This window comes from Siniperca chuatsi, linkage group LG23 (assembly GCF_020085105.1).
Source record: "Siniperca chuatsi isolate FFG_IHB_CAS linkage group LG23, ASM2008510v1, whole genome shotgun sequence".
NCBI classification, from domain to species: Eukaryota; Metazoa; Chordata; class Actinopteri; order Centrarchiformes; family Sinipercidae; genus Siniperca; species Siniperca chuatsi.
In genome coordinates this window covers 18,241,881-18,255,062 of record NC_058064.1, presented here as the reverse complement: position 1 = coordinate 18,255,062, position 13,182 = coordinate 18,241,881, and the positions used below count along the sequence as shown (strand labels likewise).

At 39.7% G+C, this 13,182-nt stretch overlaps 1 protein-coding gene and 1 long non-coding RNA gene across 17 annotated transcripts in view; both read left to right on the top strand.

The window, feature by feature from the left end:
• The window catches only part of nav3 (neuron navigator 3), a 336,822-nt gene that overhangs the window by 279,799 nt on the left and 43,841 nt on the right, over window positions 1–13,182 (top strand). The window lies entirely within an intron of this gene.
• On the top strand, window positions 3,277–6,017 carry LOC122871622. The gene is made up of 2 exons (XR_006376912.1): window positions 3,277–5,065; window positions 5,210–6,017. It is a non-coding gene; the product is annotated as an uncharacterized LOC122871622 (long non-coding RNA).

Genomic DNA, 13,182 nt, shown 5'->3' with positions numbered 1-13,182 from the left:
ACTCTCAGCAAGAAAGTAAATTAGCGTTTCCCAAACTATCGAACTATTTCAATTGAAATTCTTTGTTAGTTTTCACCATACTAATATATAAATGTCCACATGTATATTAGAATACTACTATGTTGAAACCTTATGGAAGAGACCACTTCTTCTAGCAGCCACTGTTGAATAATAATTCACAAGATACTAAAATATAGAAGTGATTCAGCTTGATTAAAGACATTCAAGGTGCAGCAAGGTTCATCTTCTGGCTACTTATGACTTCAGAAACAGTGACAGACACACACACACACACACACACACACACAGACGGCAGCAGACACACTCTGGAGATGTCCCAGGTCCCATAGGTGATCTATCCACCTGGACTCATCAGGTTGGACCCGAGGGTGACAAGGCTGAAGGGGTAATGCTGGGTGAGGTCAGACCTGCCTGGGTTTCTTTCTGATTTATGACAGGTCCCATGTGGTCAAGTTCTAGATCAGCTCACATGGGTCATTCCAGCCTCAATACCTGCCATATTTTTTGTATGGGAATTAAGGGACTGTACGAATATTATTACGCCGGGGAGGCAACCAACTAAGTTGGTACAATTCGTTTCACCATTAATAGCTGAAGGAGGCAAAGCATAAAAATGTAATATTATATAGCAGAGTTTAAACATTAACTTTCTCATATTCAAATAAAAAAATACATTGAATTACATCAGATGATGCTGAGGCCTGATATGTATGACATCAGAGGTCTGACTGTCCATCATAACTAAACCGATTACGGTTACATTTCACAGGCAAAGGCTAACATAAAATATAGTGAGAGAAAAATGAAAGCCCCCCCCCCCCATAAAAAACTCAGATGACCCTCCCTTCAACAAAAAGAAAAAATAAACATAACCCTCCCTGTTTTCTGACCTCCCTCCCAATAAAAATTTTCATACAGTCCCTAACTTTCCTCCATTGCTCAACTGTTCCATTAATTTTTTGCTTTTTACAGAATAGAGGAAAACATGTACTTATTAAGAAAGCTTTTAGAAACTTTCAACATCCTACTGTAATGTCCAACCTTTATTGCATCCTGTTCCTTTCTCAATCTCTGTGTTTCTTGTCACAATCTACAAAATCTTTAACAAAGACTTGCATGCATTATACATTTTGTTCATGAAAATTGTGCCCGCCATTGAGAGGTGTCAGGTCCGACTGTATGTGATATATGGGAAAGGGTGATGCCATAATGATTACTCACCTTAAAGTGACACAAAGGTGACACTAGTGCATAATGCATGTCCTAAAGAGGTCACACATGAAGAATGTATGACACCCCATTTGTATTCATGTGCATTGTTCAGGCCTTACAGAGGTCATGTTTATTTTTTTAAGATTTATGGGAAACAGGTGGCATGTTGGTGACCTACACTAAGGTGACACTGTAAGGCTGCTATAAGAGTTAAAGGTATTTCTACCTGGAATTATGTATCTTGAGTATAAGGATTATATTTGGGTGCCTTTAAATGCTTAAAACCCTACAAGTAAATGCACTTATGTGTGTGCGTCAAACTGTTGTACCACAAAGATACATTAGGGGTAATGTGATGTAATGAGAACAAGAAGGTGACCTGTGGATCTTAACTGTGCAGTGATTTAGTGCTGTATTAGAAAGAGAGTGATTCCCTCCATTACCCGCAATGGTCCAGTACACCTCGAGTCTTAACATCCTGGTGATTTAAAAGTTTTAATCGAATAAGTTTGTCTAGTTAAAAGGCCAAGTGTTTACAGAGGAGAAAGCTGCAGCTTATTTGACTTTTGATGAGTTTGTGCCCCTGAGAGTTTACTGGGATTGGGAATTAATTTAAAAGATTGAATTGTCTGCATGTTTCAAAGTCAAAGAGTCTCCTTTGTTATGCAGTTGGCAACAAGTTGTGATAAAAAGAAAAAACAACCATGAAATTATAGCATCTCATTTAGTTTTCTTGTTGTTTTATTGTTTCCCTTTAATGTTAGAGTTAGAGCAGCTTGTTCACATTCTTTTCATAACTTTGAAAAACAAATGGAGCATTTGAAATCATTATTGCCATATGTTTTTAATATTTGCACCCAGCAGGGGTGACTTGGGATGGTCTTAAAAGTCTTAGGTGTAGAGACACTACAGTTCTTTATTGCAGTACTGTAATGTGGCTGTAGGTAATAGTAATAGGTTTCATGAAAGATTTGTCTGCAGTACTGCTGATGGATTGAGTCAAGATGCCTTCAACAGTATGTAGTGTTAATGCAGGATAGATTTTTTTGATAAATATACTATGGGGGACTTCTGCTGCAGCGGCATCAATTCATTTGGTTGAAAATGTCTGAGGAAATGACTCCATTCATCATCTGACAGGCCTAATGAGTTTGTGAAGATAAGAATCAACAAAGCTCCTATCATTGCTAATTCACTTTACTGCCATGGAGCCTGTTGTGGATTATGAAAATGTAATCTTGTTAAATGATGAGTGTTACGGTGTAATTAAGGCAGTCGAACTTTTATGAAGCTGCACGGAACCTTTTAATGTTTGCGTTTCTCTTCTTTGATCAGTAAACAAAGACCTGTAATGACCCAAACAAAATATCAATAGAATCCATATCCAATACATAAATTCTGTTTCTAACCATTCATCTTTCTGTTGGTGAACAACAACAATCTTTTATTTAGTTGACAGGACAGACATACAGTAGTCAGTTAATTGTGGCAACTCTGTCAAGTCTTTTTCCCATAGAGACACGGCCAGATGTCGGTTGCTCATTATTGATTCTGGACACATGCCGAGATCACTGGTGGTGGGATTCAAACCTCAGCTGAGGGGCTTGGGAGAGCTGCCACTGTGCTGCCGCTGTCTATCAAGATGTGATGCCATAATCCTCGAAAGATAAAGGATGTCCTGTGCCAGAACAGTAGATGATGTTAGCTTTGGTGGTGAACAGTTTGTCCATCACATTTTCCTATAACCCAGGATGATGTGTTCAAATTGCTTGTTTTGTCTCACCAACTGTCCAAAACCCAAATATGTTCAATTTACTATCATAGAAAAGTAAGAAAACAGGCAAATATTCACATTTGAGAAGCTGTAAGTGAATTTTTGCTATTTTTGCTTAAGAAAATATAGAAATAATGAATCCATTATCAAAATGGTTTCAGATTAATTTTCATTCTCTCAAGTCGTTGAGGGCTGAACGATATGCAAATAAAAATCATATTGCGATTATTTTGACAGATATTGTGATATGAGTCACGATTTTAGTGGGAATGGTAATTTTTGCATTTCATTTTCACAAAAAAAAAAATATAAAATAGATAATGATGTGATTTTTGCTGGAGTCTATACAAACAAGCATGTTCATTTGCGTCTGGAGAACATGATTTGTAGGCCGGGGCATCTCTGTTGCACCACAGTGCTTCATTTATAATGGTCTGTTGTGACACATTTTACCTTTATCAAAAAATTGCAGCTCCTTGGCCATATTGCGGTTTCGATAACATTAATTGTTCAGCCCTAAACTCATTTATCGAATAATCGTTTCAGCTCTACTTTCAAGCTTATCTCCTATTCATGCATTTTGATATTTTGAAGTAATAGACTTCAGTAGTGTTCGTTGTTCCTCGAATTTTAGAAGAGAATACAGATATGCTGTGTACAGTACAGTGTATTTGTTGTGTATTTGCTTATACATGGTTTAGTGAGTTCATCTCCTTTCAGGCCACGGGAGGAGGAGGTTGGCGGGGGTTGCGAGCACTTATGTGGGCTGTTTGTTTGCACATTTGCCAGCAGTTTGCCATAGACTCAAACAAACCCCTGCCGGGTTGTAATAGCTTGCTGGAATTCCCTCGCCTCTGAACGGCTAAAGATTTTGTTGTCATCTTTGACTGCATTGCAGTAGGAAGCCTGGACGTCTTTACCAGCACAGCCAGGCAGCGCTGACGTCCTGCTGTCTGTCACTGCTTGGCAACAGACACATTTGCAGCCCTCCCTCCAAGATCACTCTGTTCCTCTCTTTAATTGAGTTGTGCCAAGCTGAATTGGATTGTCAATGACAAGTCTGATTACTTTCCTTGTCAAAATTTCTTTTCCTATCACACAACACCTTGAAGTAATAATCCAAGACATTTTTTATTTTAAAAAGATGCCTGCTTTGCTTTTCTCTACCACCCTGCCTGATTTCACAGTAGTGATTCCAACTGGATCCAGTTCATTTTAGCCCTTTCTTGAGAAAAAAATTACATTTCCAGCATCAGAGACAAAAGTTTGATTGTAATTTTTTTTTTAAGAATTGGGTGGTTAGCACGAGCAGTGAACAGAAACAAAAGCAGGATGGTTCATACTGTTTGGGATTTCTTGGAAGGGATTTCTGGATAACCGGGTGGCATTTACTGTCCTCTGACACCAGACCTCAGCAAATAAAGATGTGATACTGGGCAGATCTATGCGACTGTGAATAGGATGCTCAAGAAGCTCAAGTTAGTCTTCCTGGATAAATAAAGACAAATAAACCAACTCATCATCCTTTTCTTCTTCCCGTACTGCCCGCCCTTGAGGCTCTTTCAGTGCCTGAGAGTCATGAATAATGACCCAACGCGAGGCTGTATGGACAGACTTTTCTGAGCATCTCACGTATTATGCATGAGATCACTTCCAGTTGAAGTTCCACATTCGGCTCTCATCCAGCAAAGCGCTCCCTCCTTGATTTGGCTCAATTCTGCATTGTCATCCTCCTTTAATTAACCCTTGGTAGCCCGCTGCTGACGGCATGTCTGATTGCCTCCCCAAAGGCCCATCCTGGTGAGGAGGGGAGGGGAGACGAAGAGAGAGGAGGGGGAGCCAGAAGCAGCAGCAGGGGGTGAAAGTGGAAGAGTGAGGTAGTCCTTTCTTCCTTTGTCTCTCGTTCCCATTTCCTCTCTGGACTCCCAGTCGCCTAACAGCTTCTAGCTTCTCTGCCAGGTGGGGTTTTGCCTCCTGTGGTAGTAGGCGCTGTAGGGGAACAGACCAAAGCAAAACACTTCTGTGACAAGACGACAGGCAGCGTCCATCCCACAAGAGGTGAGTTGACAGCAAAGCTAGAAACTATTCTACACCCACAACTTCTGTTTGGAACCTGTAAACAGCTGATTGATGTTTCTTTGTGCGTTGTGTTTGAGTTGCCTAATTTGTTCTGATACGTTGGCTCTTTGTGCGTTCCATCAGAGTCAAGGAGAAAATGAGCCCATCATCAGCTTTGGCAGCCGACAAAAAGGCAGGAGAAGAAGAGTAAAGTCATTTGCGAGGATATCTTGGTGTTTTCTCATGTCTAATTGCAAGAGCTCGGTGGCATTAACTCGGATTATGGTACAGACAAATTGAGTTCTTCCCATTTACATTACAGAGCCCTGCTCTATGTGTGTATAGATGTGTGGGAGAGAGAGGAAATAAAGAAACAGTGCATTTCAAAGTTTTGTGTGCGACAGATAGTTGTCATGGCGGTTGGAAAAGGACGTCTTTGTTGTGGCTTTTCTTTTTTCTACTCTGAGCACTTTAGCTTGCTATGTGTACAGTTAGTGATTTATTATCATACCTGAATCTGTGGTGTTATTTGTTATAATATGGGTGTGGTAAAGTCATTGTAGACTACATGACAATGCTAAATCAATGAACTTAAGTAGACTTCCTACAGTATGAACATCACAATCAACCAATGAAAGCTCCAAGCTGCCCAGTAAACAGGTAACGAAATATTTTACTTAGCAAGAAATCAAATGTTTTAGGAGAGACAGAGCAGCATGAAATGTTAATGAAAACTATTAATGTTACAAACACAATGAAGTTCAGAGGTAATATCTCTGTAAATTAAGCTTATTTGGTCATTTAAAAATTCTCAGCCCACACTTTCAGCCTCTGTCAATCTGTCAATCAAACAGCAGCAAAAGCCTCTCTCCGTTCTAGCTTTAAGAAAGAGTTGTTTATTTGTACACAAACAGCAACTGACCTATAGATGATTAAATGATGAGGAATTCAATCACAAGGTGTCTTTTACTTTTAATTGCTGTCAGATGAGAACTATGTCTTTCCTGAATTTTTATCTTGTTGCCAATATATTTTCCAGTTTTATTTATTATAGATTTGAATGGCTTTTATAAGAAGAAGAGTTTCATGAATTCTTCCTTTGGCTGAAGCTAAAACATAAATGACTGAGTTAAGATTTTCAAATGCCATTACATTTAGGTTAGGGAATTTTTTTCTGTGTTTTCTTATGTAACGGGCCATCTTCCCACCTTCACTTACTTCAACACTATTCCCCCCAAATATTTATCAATCCCTTTATCAAAATCTAATTTATCTCTATGATATAGTGTAATCACTGATGTTATCCTTTGTTCATGCTGCTAATAGCATTTTCTCCTCTGGGCCGTTGAAAGAACAAGAACTAGTGTATTAAATACTGCATGAGATAATGTTTGCATGGTTGAGTGGCGCAAGAGCAGTGCACTCATAGCATGGGAGCAGCTAAATGCTGCAACGCAGCAGGCAAAAATCAGGGATTTGCAAAACAATCTGCAAAGAAATAACGACATTTGGAAGGGTAGACATCCATTTCCATCCTCATTTAATGCACTCTTTTCTGTGGTGAAGTAGCTTCTTCGCACTTGGTAGGCAGCATCTGACAAGGAAGAGGAGAGTCATGCTTATAGACTTTTCATGCTGAGATTTCCCCAACAGGTATTGAAAAACAGGTCTTACCTTTTTATAGCACTAGTTATCATAGAATTCCATACCACCCCGCTATACACTAAGTGATACAAGGTTGCACAATGTAAGGCATTACAGTCCAAGGCATCACAGTTGTGTTTGTCCAATGAACAGAACGCCACATCCAAGAAGAACCAAGGCAAATACAGTGTGTTTTCAGATGGATTTTGAGGGGGAGACTGACTTGTTTTGAGCCATCTGCCCATTTCACTGCCTCGCTTATGAAACATGGGAGAGAAGCCAATATCCTCCACAGCGGTCTCCTCTCAAGCATTATGCTTTGTACATTGTTGCTCATTGTTAATTTAAGAAGTTATGACACAAAAGTCCGGCTCACCCGCCCTCGCTGCAGGGTTATTGAGTTCGGCTGTACCATTTTAGAGGATGCACTCCCCTCCCCTGTAGGAGATGTGGTGACGTGCATGTGACAGCGTGCAGGTCTTAGGGGAGGAGCTTGGTTAGACACAGTTCTGTTCTGTCAGAGCAATCGGAGCTGATCCACGGAGTCGGCCCCTTGAAATATTCAGCCTGTTACAGTCAGACGAGCTCTCAGGAGAAGGAGTGCTGAAATTTTGTTTTCTTTTTGTTTTATCAACCCTTTATACCAGGAAAATCCAAAGAGCACAGGTGCAACCTTTATGAGTCTGTGGTGGCCAGTGCTATCCTGTATGCTGTTGCATGCTGGGGCAGCAGGTTGAGGGTAGCGGACGCCAACAGGCTCAACAAACTGATCCGTAAGGCCAGTGACATTGTGGGGGTGGAGCTGGACTCTCTGTCGGTGGTGTCAGAGAGGAGGATGCTGGCTACATGCCATCTTGGACACTGTCTCCCACCCACTCCATGACGTGCTGGTCAAACAAAGGAGTACCTTCAGCGGAAGACTCATCCCCCCAAAATGGACCACAGAGCGCCACAGGAAGTCATTCCTGCCTGTGGCCATCAAACTCTTTAACTCCTCCCTCTAAGAGTCAGTCTGTATGACCCTAAGTCACTAAACTGGACATTGGATCATTAACATCACTGTAATACTTGAAATAATTGTGCAATATTCTCAGTTTAATACTGCTGTGCAATATACTCTGTTTTCAGTTAAATTTATTGATATTTCTTAATACTTATATTACTGCTGTGCAATATCCACCCTCTCATAATCATCTTAATAAGCTACACTTAACTTGACAGTACACATTATTGCACTTTTACTTATTACTTATATTATTATACATTGTATTATACCGTACATACTTATCAACCTCTAAATCCACTTTGGTACTTACACTTATTTTAGCTTTTATACTTTATATCCACTTTGTACTTAATTTATCTTAGCTGTATTATAGTGTATTATATTTTGATTTGCTTAGTAATTCTATTCTCAAGTGTGCATTGATGTGATAGTGAGTAGCTGTAACACAAGAGTTTCCTCTCGGGGATCAATAAAGTACTTCTGATTCTGATGCTCTTCTTCAGCATTGGTATGCTGAAGAAGAGTGGTAGCTTCCCATTCATACAGACAAAACACAGTCATCTATTACTGTTTGTTGAGCAGCTCCACTAGAGCAGCTGGGGCATTGAAGGTGCAATCATAAAGGTTTCCCCTGCCCTATCTACATGGTTTAGGGGGATGTTGATCAATATCAATGACTCAACTATTACTTCCCTGTGTGCAGAGGTATCGGGCTTTCAGAAATCATTTTCTGACCCCGCTCTAGTTTTAGATTGGAGTTTCAAGGTGCTCCCTATATTTTGGAAAAGGCAGCTGGTGCCATGGAATGGAATGAGCTACCTCCTTTATTTTAAGGAGTCTGCTACATAGCATTCCCTGATAGAATGTGGAGATTAGAATATGTTTTTATTAATCTACCTTCTACATCATTGGCATCTTGAACCTGTTTCTCAACCGCTGTCTTTTATGATGTGACATCTTTTTTGGGTGTCTTATTTTCTGTCTTAAAATCATAATCCTTAAGATTTCAGTACTTGTTGATTTGGCGATACTTGTAGTTTCTGGTGGTAAAAGCAAGTGTGGTTTAATAATACAGGTCCAAGAATTCTGGGGGCAGCAAACGCTCGTTGTGCAGCTACTTACTCAACAGTGCAGCCAAACATACTAACGTTGTTTTTATAAAGAAGTCAGTCAATAATCAGTCAGTTTCCAACAGCAGGGCACAGTAAACTTGGTTACCTTGCTGAGGAGTTGGAGCTTTCGCCTGCAGCTCTTCATCTGACAGCTCCATGTGGCTGCTCCTGACTGTTCCACAACTCCGTGCAATATTTAAAACTGATCCACTGTCAAAACAATGCCTAAAATGAACGTTTTTAATAAACAATCAGTGTCAGCGCTAACCTCAGTGACAAATACATGGCAAATTCTGTGAATGCTTCATAGGAAAAGCCACCCCATGTTTCACCAGTTGAGCATTAGCAGTAACTGATGGCTCTGATACAGCTGTAGGACAGTGAACAGTAAACAGTGAGGCTGATTACATGCTGCATCATTTCCTGTGAAGGCAATTTAAAGCTGGTAAGGCGGACCCCACCACTAACAATGAAAACTGCTATATGAAGATATAATTAAAAAATGTTTTTACATTGAATGAAACAAAAATGGAGTTTGATTTCATGAAAATCTTAAGGATTATAACTTTAATGTCAAACACTGAATACCTGTCTCCGTTGTGATAAAGCTTGGTGGACTATGTAAACACCAGGGACAACAATGTCAATAAGTCCAGGACTTTATCGTTCTATTCCTGACAAAGTCTGATTTGTTGTTTTTTAAATATATTAGAAACCAAAGCTCCTTTAGTTGCCTTTCTCAATAGCACCACAGAGGTTGCTGTGAGAGAGCATCAGTGTACACAGCCAATCATGTATGCGTATTTTGCCCTCTAGCTTTAACTATTGCTACAGCATTATCTGAAAGTTTTATCTGAATATGTTCACAACCTCTTTACATGAGTTTCTTTTTGCATTTACATTCAGCAAGCTAATTTAGCTCTTTATTGTGTTACATTTTACTCACTTTGTTTATTAAGGTTAATTTGTTAAATTACATTTATGGACGTGAATGCAAAAGCTGAAGAGCATCTTTGCTTTGTGATTATGACTCCAAGAGCTATTCACTGCGACTCATTATGTTAATTAAGCAGAAAATAGTTTGAATCATATTACAGACAGTTCAGACTTATTCTTCAGAAAGAAGATTTTCAGTATTGAATTAGAGAGACCACCCTAGGAGGAAAGAGTGATATGTTGCAGTCAGGGGAAACTGCGCAAGATTATTCTCATGTTTAGATAAGAATTGGAAGTCAGTGAGCTTCTTCACAGCCATCTGCCTCTGCTTTCTCATATTATGATGATATACTCCACGGCTAACCATCCTCCCACTGCTGTTTCACCATTCCCCTTTTTGTATTCCCCAAGTAAATGTGCCACACTTCATGTTATCAAGTTCAATTTGTCTCAGTTTGGAGGAAGTTAATAGTGATGTGGAAAACGTGAACCTTTTCTCACTTTAAAAGAAGCTTGAATGATATTTGAGATGTGCAATTAGGCATAAGGAGCAATCAGCACTCGTTAATTGACCATCTGTGTCTTTGATCTCTCCTAAATTTCCTCTCTTCACCTCTCTCTCTTACATCTCTTTCATGCTCTCAGAAACAATATTTTTTACACCAAATAAATATAATTATACAAAGAGCCCAGGCTTTCTGTATGTCAGTGGCCAAAACCTGTGTTTTGGAGTGCAGCCAAGTCACTTTGGACTGATTCATTTTGTTGCGAGCATTAAATTTGGCTCCGTCTGCCCTTGTTTTCTGTCACGCACTGAAGGCTGGTCTCAGAGGAAGCTGCAGAGTGCACTGCAACTCCCCTGGCACTTCTGAGGCAAGTAGAGCCGGGCAGAGGGCTAACTTTAAATCAGATTTTCAAGGTGAGCCGGCGGCCCCTGTCACCGCCAAAACTTAAGGACCCCGCCCAGCACCAACTGGACATTTCACCTTGACACGCAGTCAGCTGCTGTCAGACGATGCTGCCCTCAACTCAAAACAAAGCCACGGTATCAGCAAAGACAGGCCTAAGTGCAGACTGAAGAAATGATTAAAGGGAAAGAAGCAGGGCATGTTTCAAAGCCATCGATTTCCACAGGCTCTGTTTGCAAAAGCCCGGTGTGTGCAGAACACGCTCAAACACTCGGTTCGACTTCTGTTTGATATCAGAGCTCCACTCACAGTGCTCAACAGCAGCTTTTTTTTTTTTATCAAAGAACAGCAGTAAAGCTGAAGATACATGACGGCAAAGCTCAGATTGACAGCAAGGATGGCATTTATTTTTTGTATGACAAGCTATTCCGTACTTTAAACATCCATCTCTGAGACGCTTTTCCAATAATGGCTTTGAATTGCAGGAAAATGAAATCTTAAAATGACAGATTAAGGATGGCAAAATAAGATTTTCCTTACATGTTCAATATCACAAAGGCCCATTACCTGTTTTCTTGTGCCTGTTTTTTTTTATCATGGTTTGTTCTTTTCTAAACAAAACATGTTTTCAGCCGCATGGCCAAAGACTTACAGAAATGGGATGTTCTCTCAGCTTAAAACTCTGCATAATTTGAACATAATGCTAATGCATAATACAGCGTTAATATTCCATCCTAAAACAAAGCCTGCAGTGTGTAGTTTTATGCAGTTATGAGTCACAGACCCGGTCAGATTTTGGCCATGAAGATAAATGCTGCTCATTCTAAATCTGTCATAAGAGCAAATCAATTTCACACTGCACCAGTGGACAACTGGGTTGCAAGGTGTCTGCTGTGCACTACATTTATTACAAACCTCTTAACTGGTGTCAGGTGAATATAGACCATCTATTCTAGCAACAGCCCTTTACATCTCCACAGAAACAGGTTGTTTAACATTTATCATAGCGAGATTTTTTTCATGTTAAGAGTTTTTTTTTTTTTTTTCCATTTTCATGACTATTAACACTCCATTTAATAAAAGGATGCAATATAGCTAATGAATGGCATTCATGCGTGTCTTAAGCACAAGAACTCTTATGGTTATTGATTTTCTGAACAAACTTTAGAAAATCAATAACGCCATTATCTTCCGGACAGCCACACATCCGCACATCTTCAGCTCGCCCACATTTCCCTCCCTTTCTCCTTTGTAATCCTTTTTTAAAAAATGAGTCATTATTCTCTCATTTTCAGCCTGCCTTCGGGTTTCAGCCTTGTCTGCCATGAATTATAGATGGTGAGCCTGAATTGACTTGCTGAAAAAAGTGTAATTAGCTTCTGGAAGTTGTTTCGGATTTTTATTTAAAAAAATAATTTCAAATGTAGGGTGTGTTTGGAATCAGTCAGCCACATCAGATGAAAGTCTTTTTGGATATTGGCAAAGGAAATTGTTGTCTTTTTTGTATAAAACTCTTTATCTGTCTGTGATCGGCATCCTAGTCATTTTATCACTATTGATTGTCACCTCTCTCTCTGTCTGCTGCACTACTTTCCCTTCTTTTATTCATTTTTCCTTCCAGATTTCAATTTAACTCTTAAGGATGTTTAGTCAGATTTGTCATGCAAACTACACAGGCACACACACACACACACACACACACACACACACACACACAGACATACATAAATGCAAACACCCATGCAGATGAGACTTGTCATGTTGGCATGGAAACCAATTAGTATCTGTGTGTGTTTCTATCCTGTACAAGTGTATGTGAGCTGTCACCGCTGCAGTGCTGGCTGTCATTTCGTGTGTGTGTGAGAGAGAGAGAGAGAGAGAGAGAGAGACGGGACAATGAAAGAGAAGAAGAGCTAATATATTATTATTGAAGGTGATTTATTATGTCTGATTGCTGAAAATGGGTTTGCAGATTAGAGAAACATATTGCAGGAGTTTTCAGAGCTGTAATTCTGTTGCTGTGGAAATGATCGCTGTTCGATCCATACGCTCCTCATTTAGGGGGCTCTTGGTGTCTGTCAGCCTTCAACAACAGCAGTAATGACAGCGCTAATGAAGATCCTTTTATTCCTCCACATACTCAGAGTTAATAAGAAGCTTAACGATTAATGAGCCGATGCCTTTTTTTTTCTCTCAAAAAAGAACTCAAATACCCACAAGTCAATGGAGCCCAAAAAAGGAGCACAGCTGTTTGATGAGACAAATTGGGCAATTACAAATGATCTACAAGTCAGCTAGCCTAGCTGCTGATAGGACACTGAGAAAATGATACATGTGCTTCATTCCATCTTTTTTTTCTGCAATCCTTCAGTGATATTTAGAATACAGTTTTAATTAGAGTAAGAAGAAGATGATGGCAGATGGATTGCATGTATGCTGTGTAAGGTCAGGAGAATACTATTACTGCTCCTGTTAGAATTACTACCACTGCTACTACATTTACTACCTAAA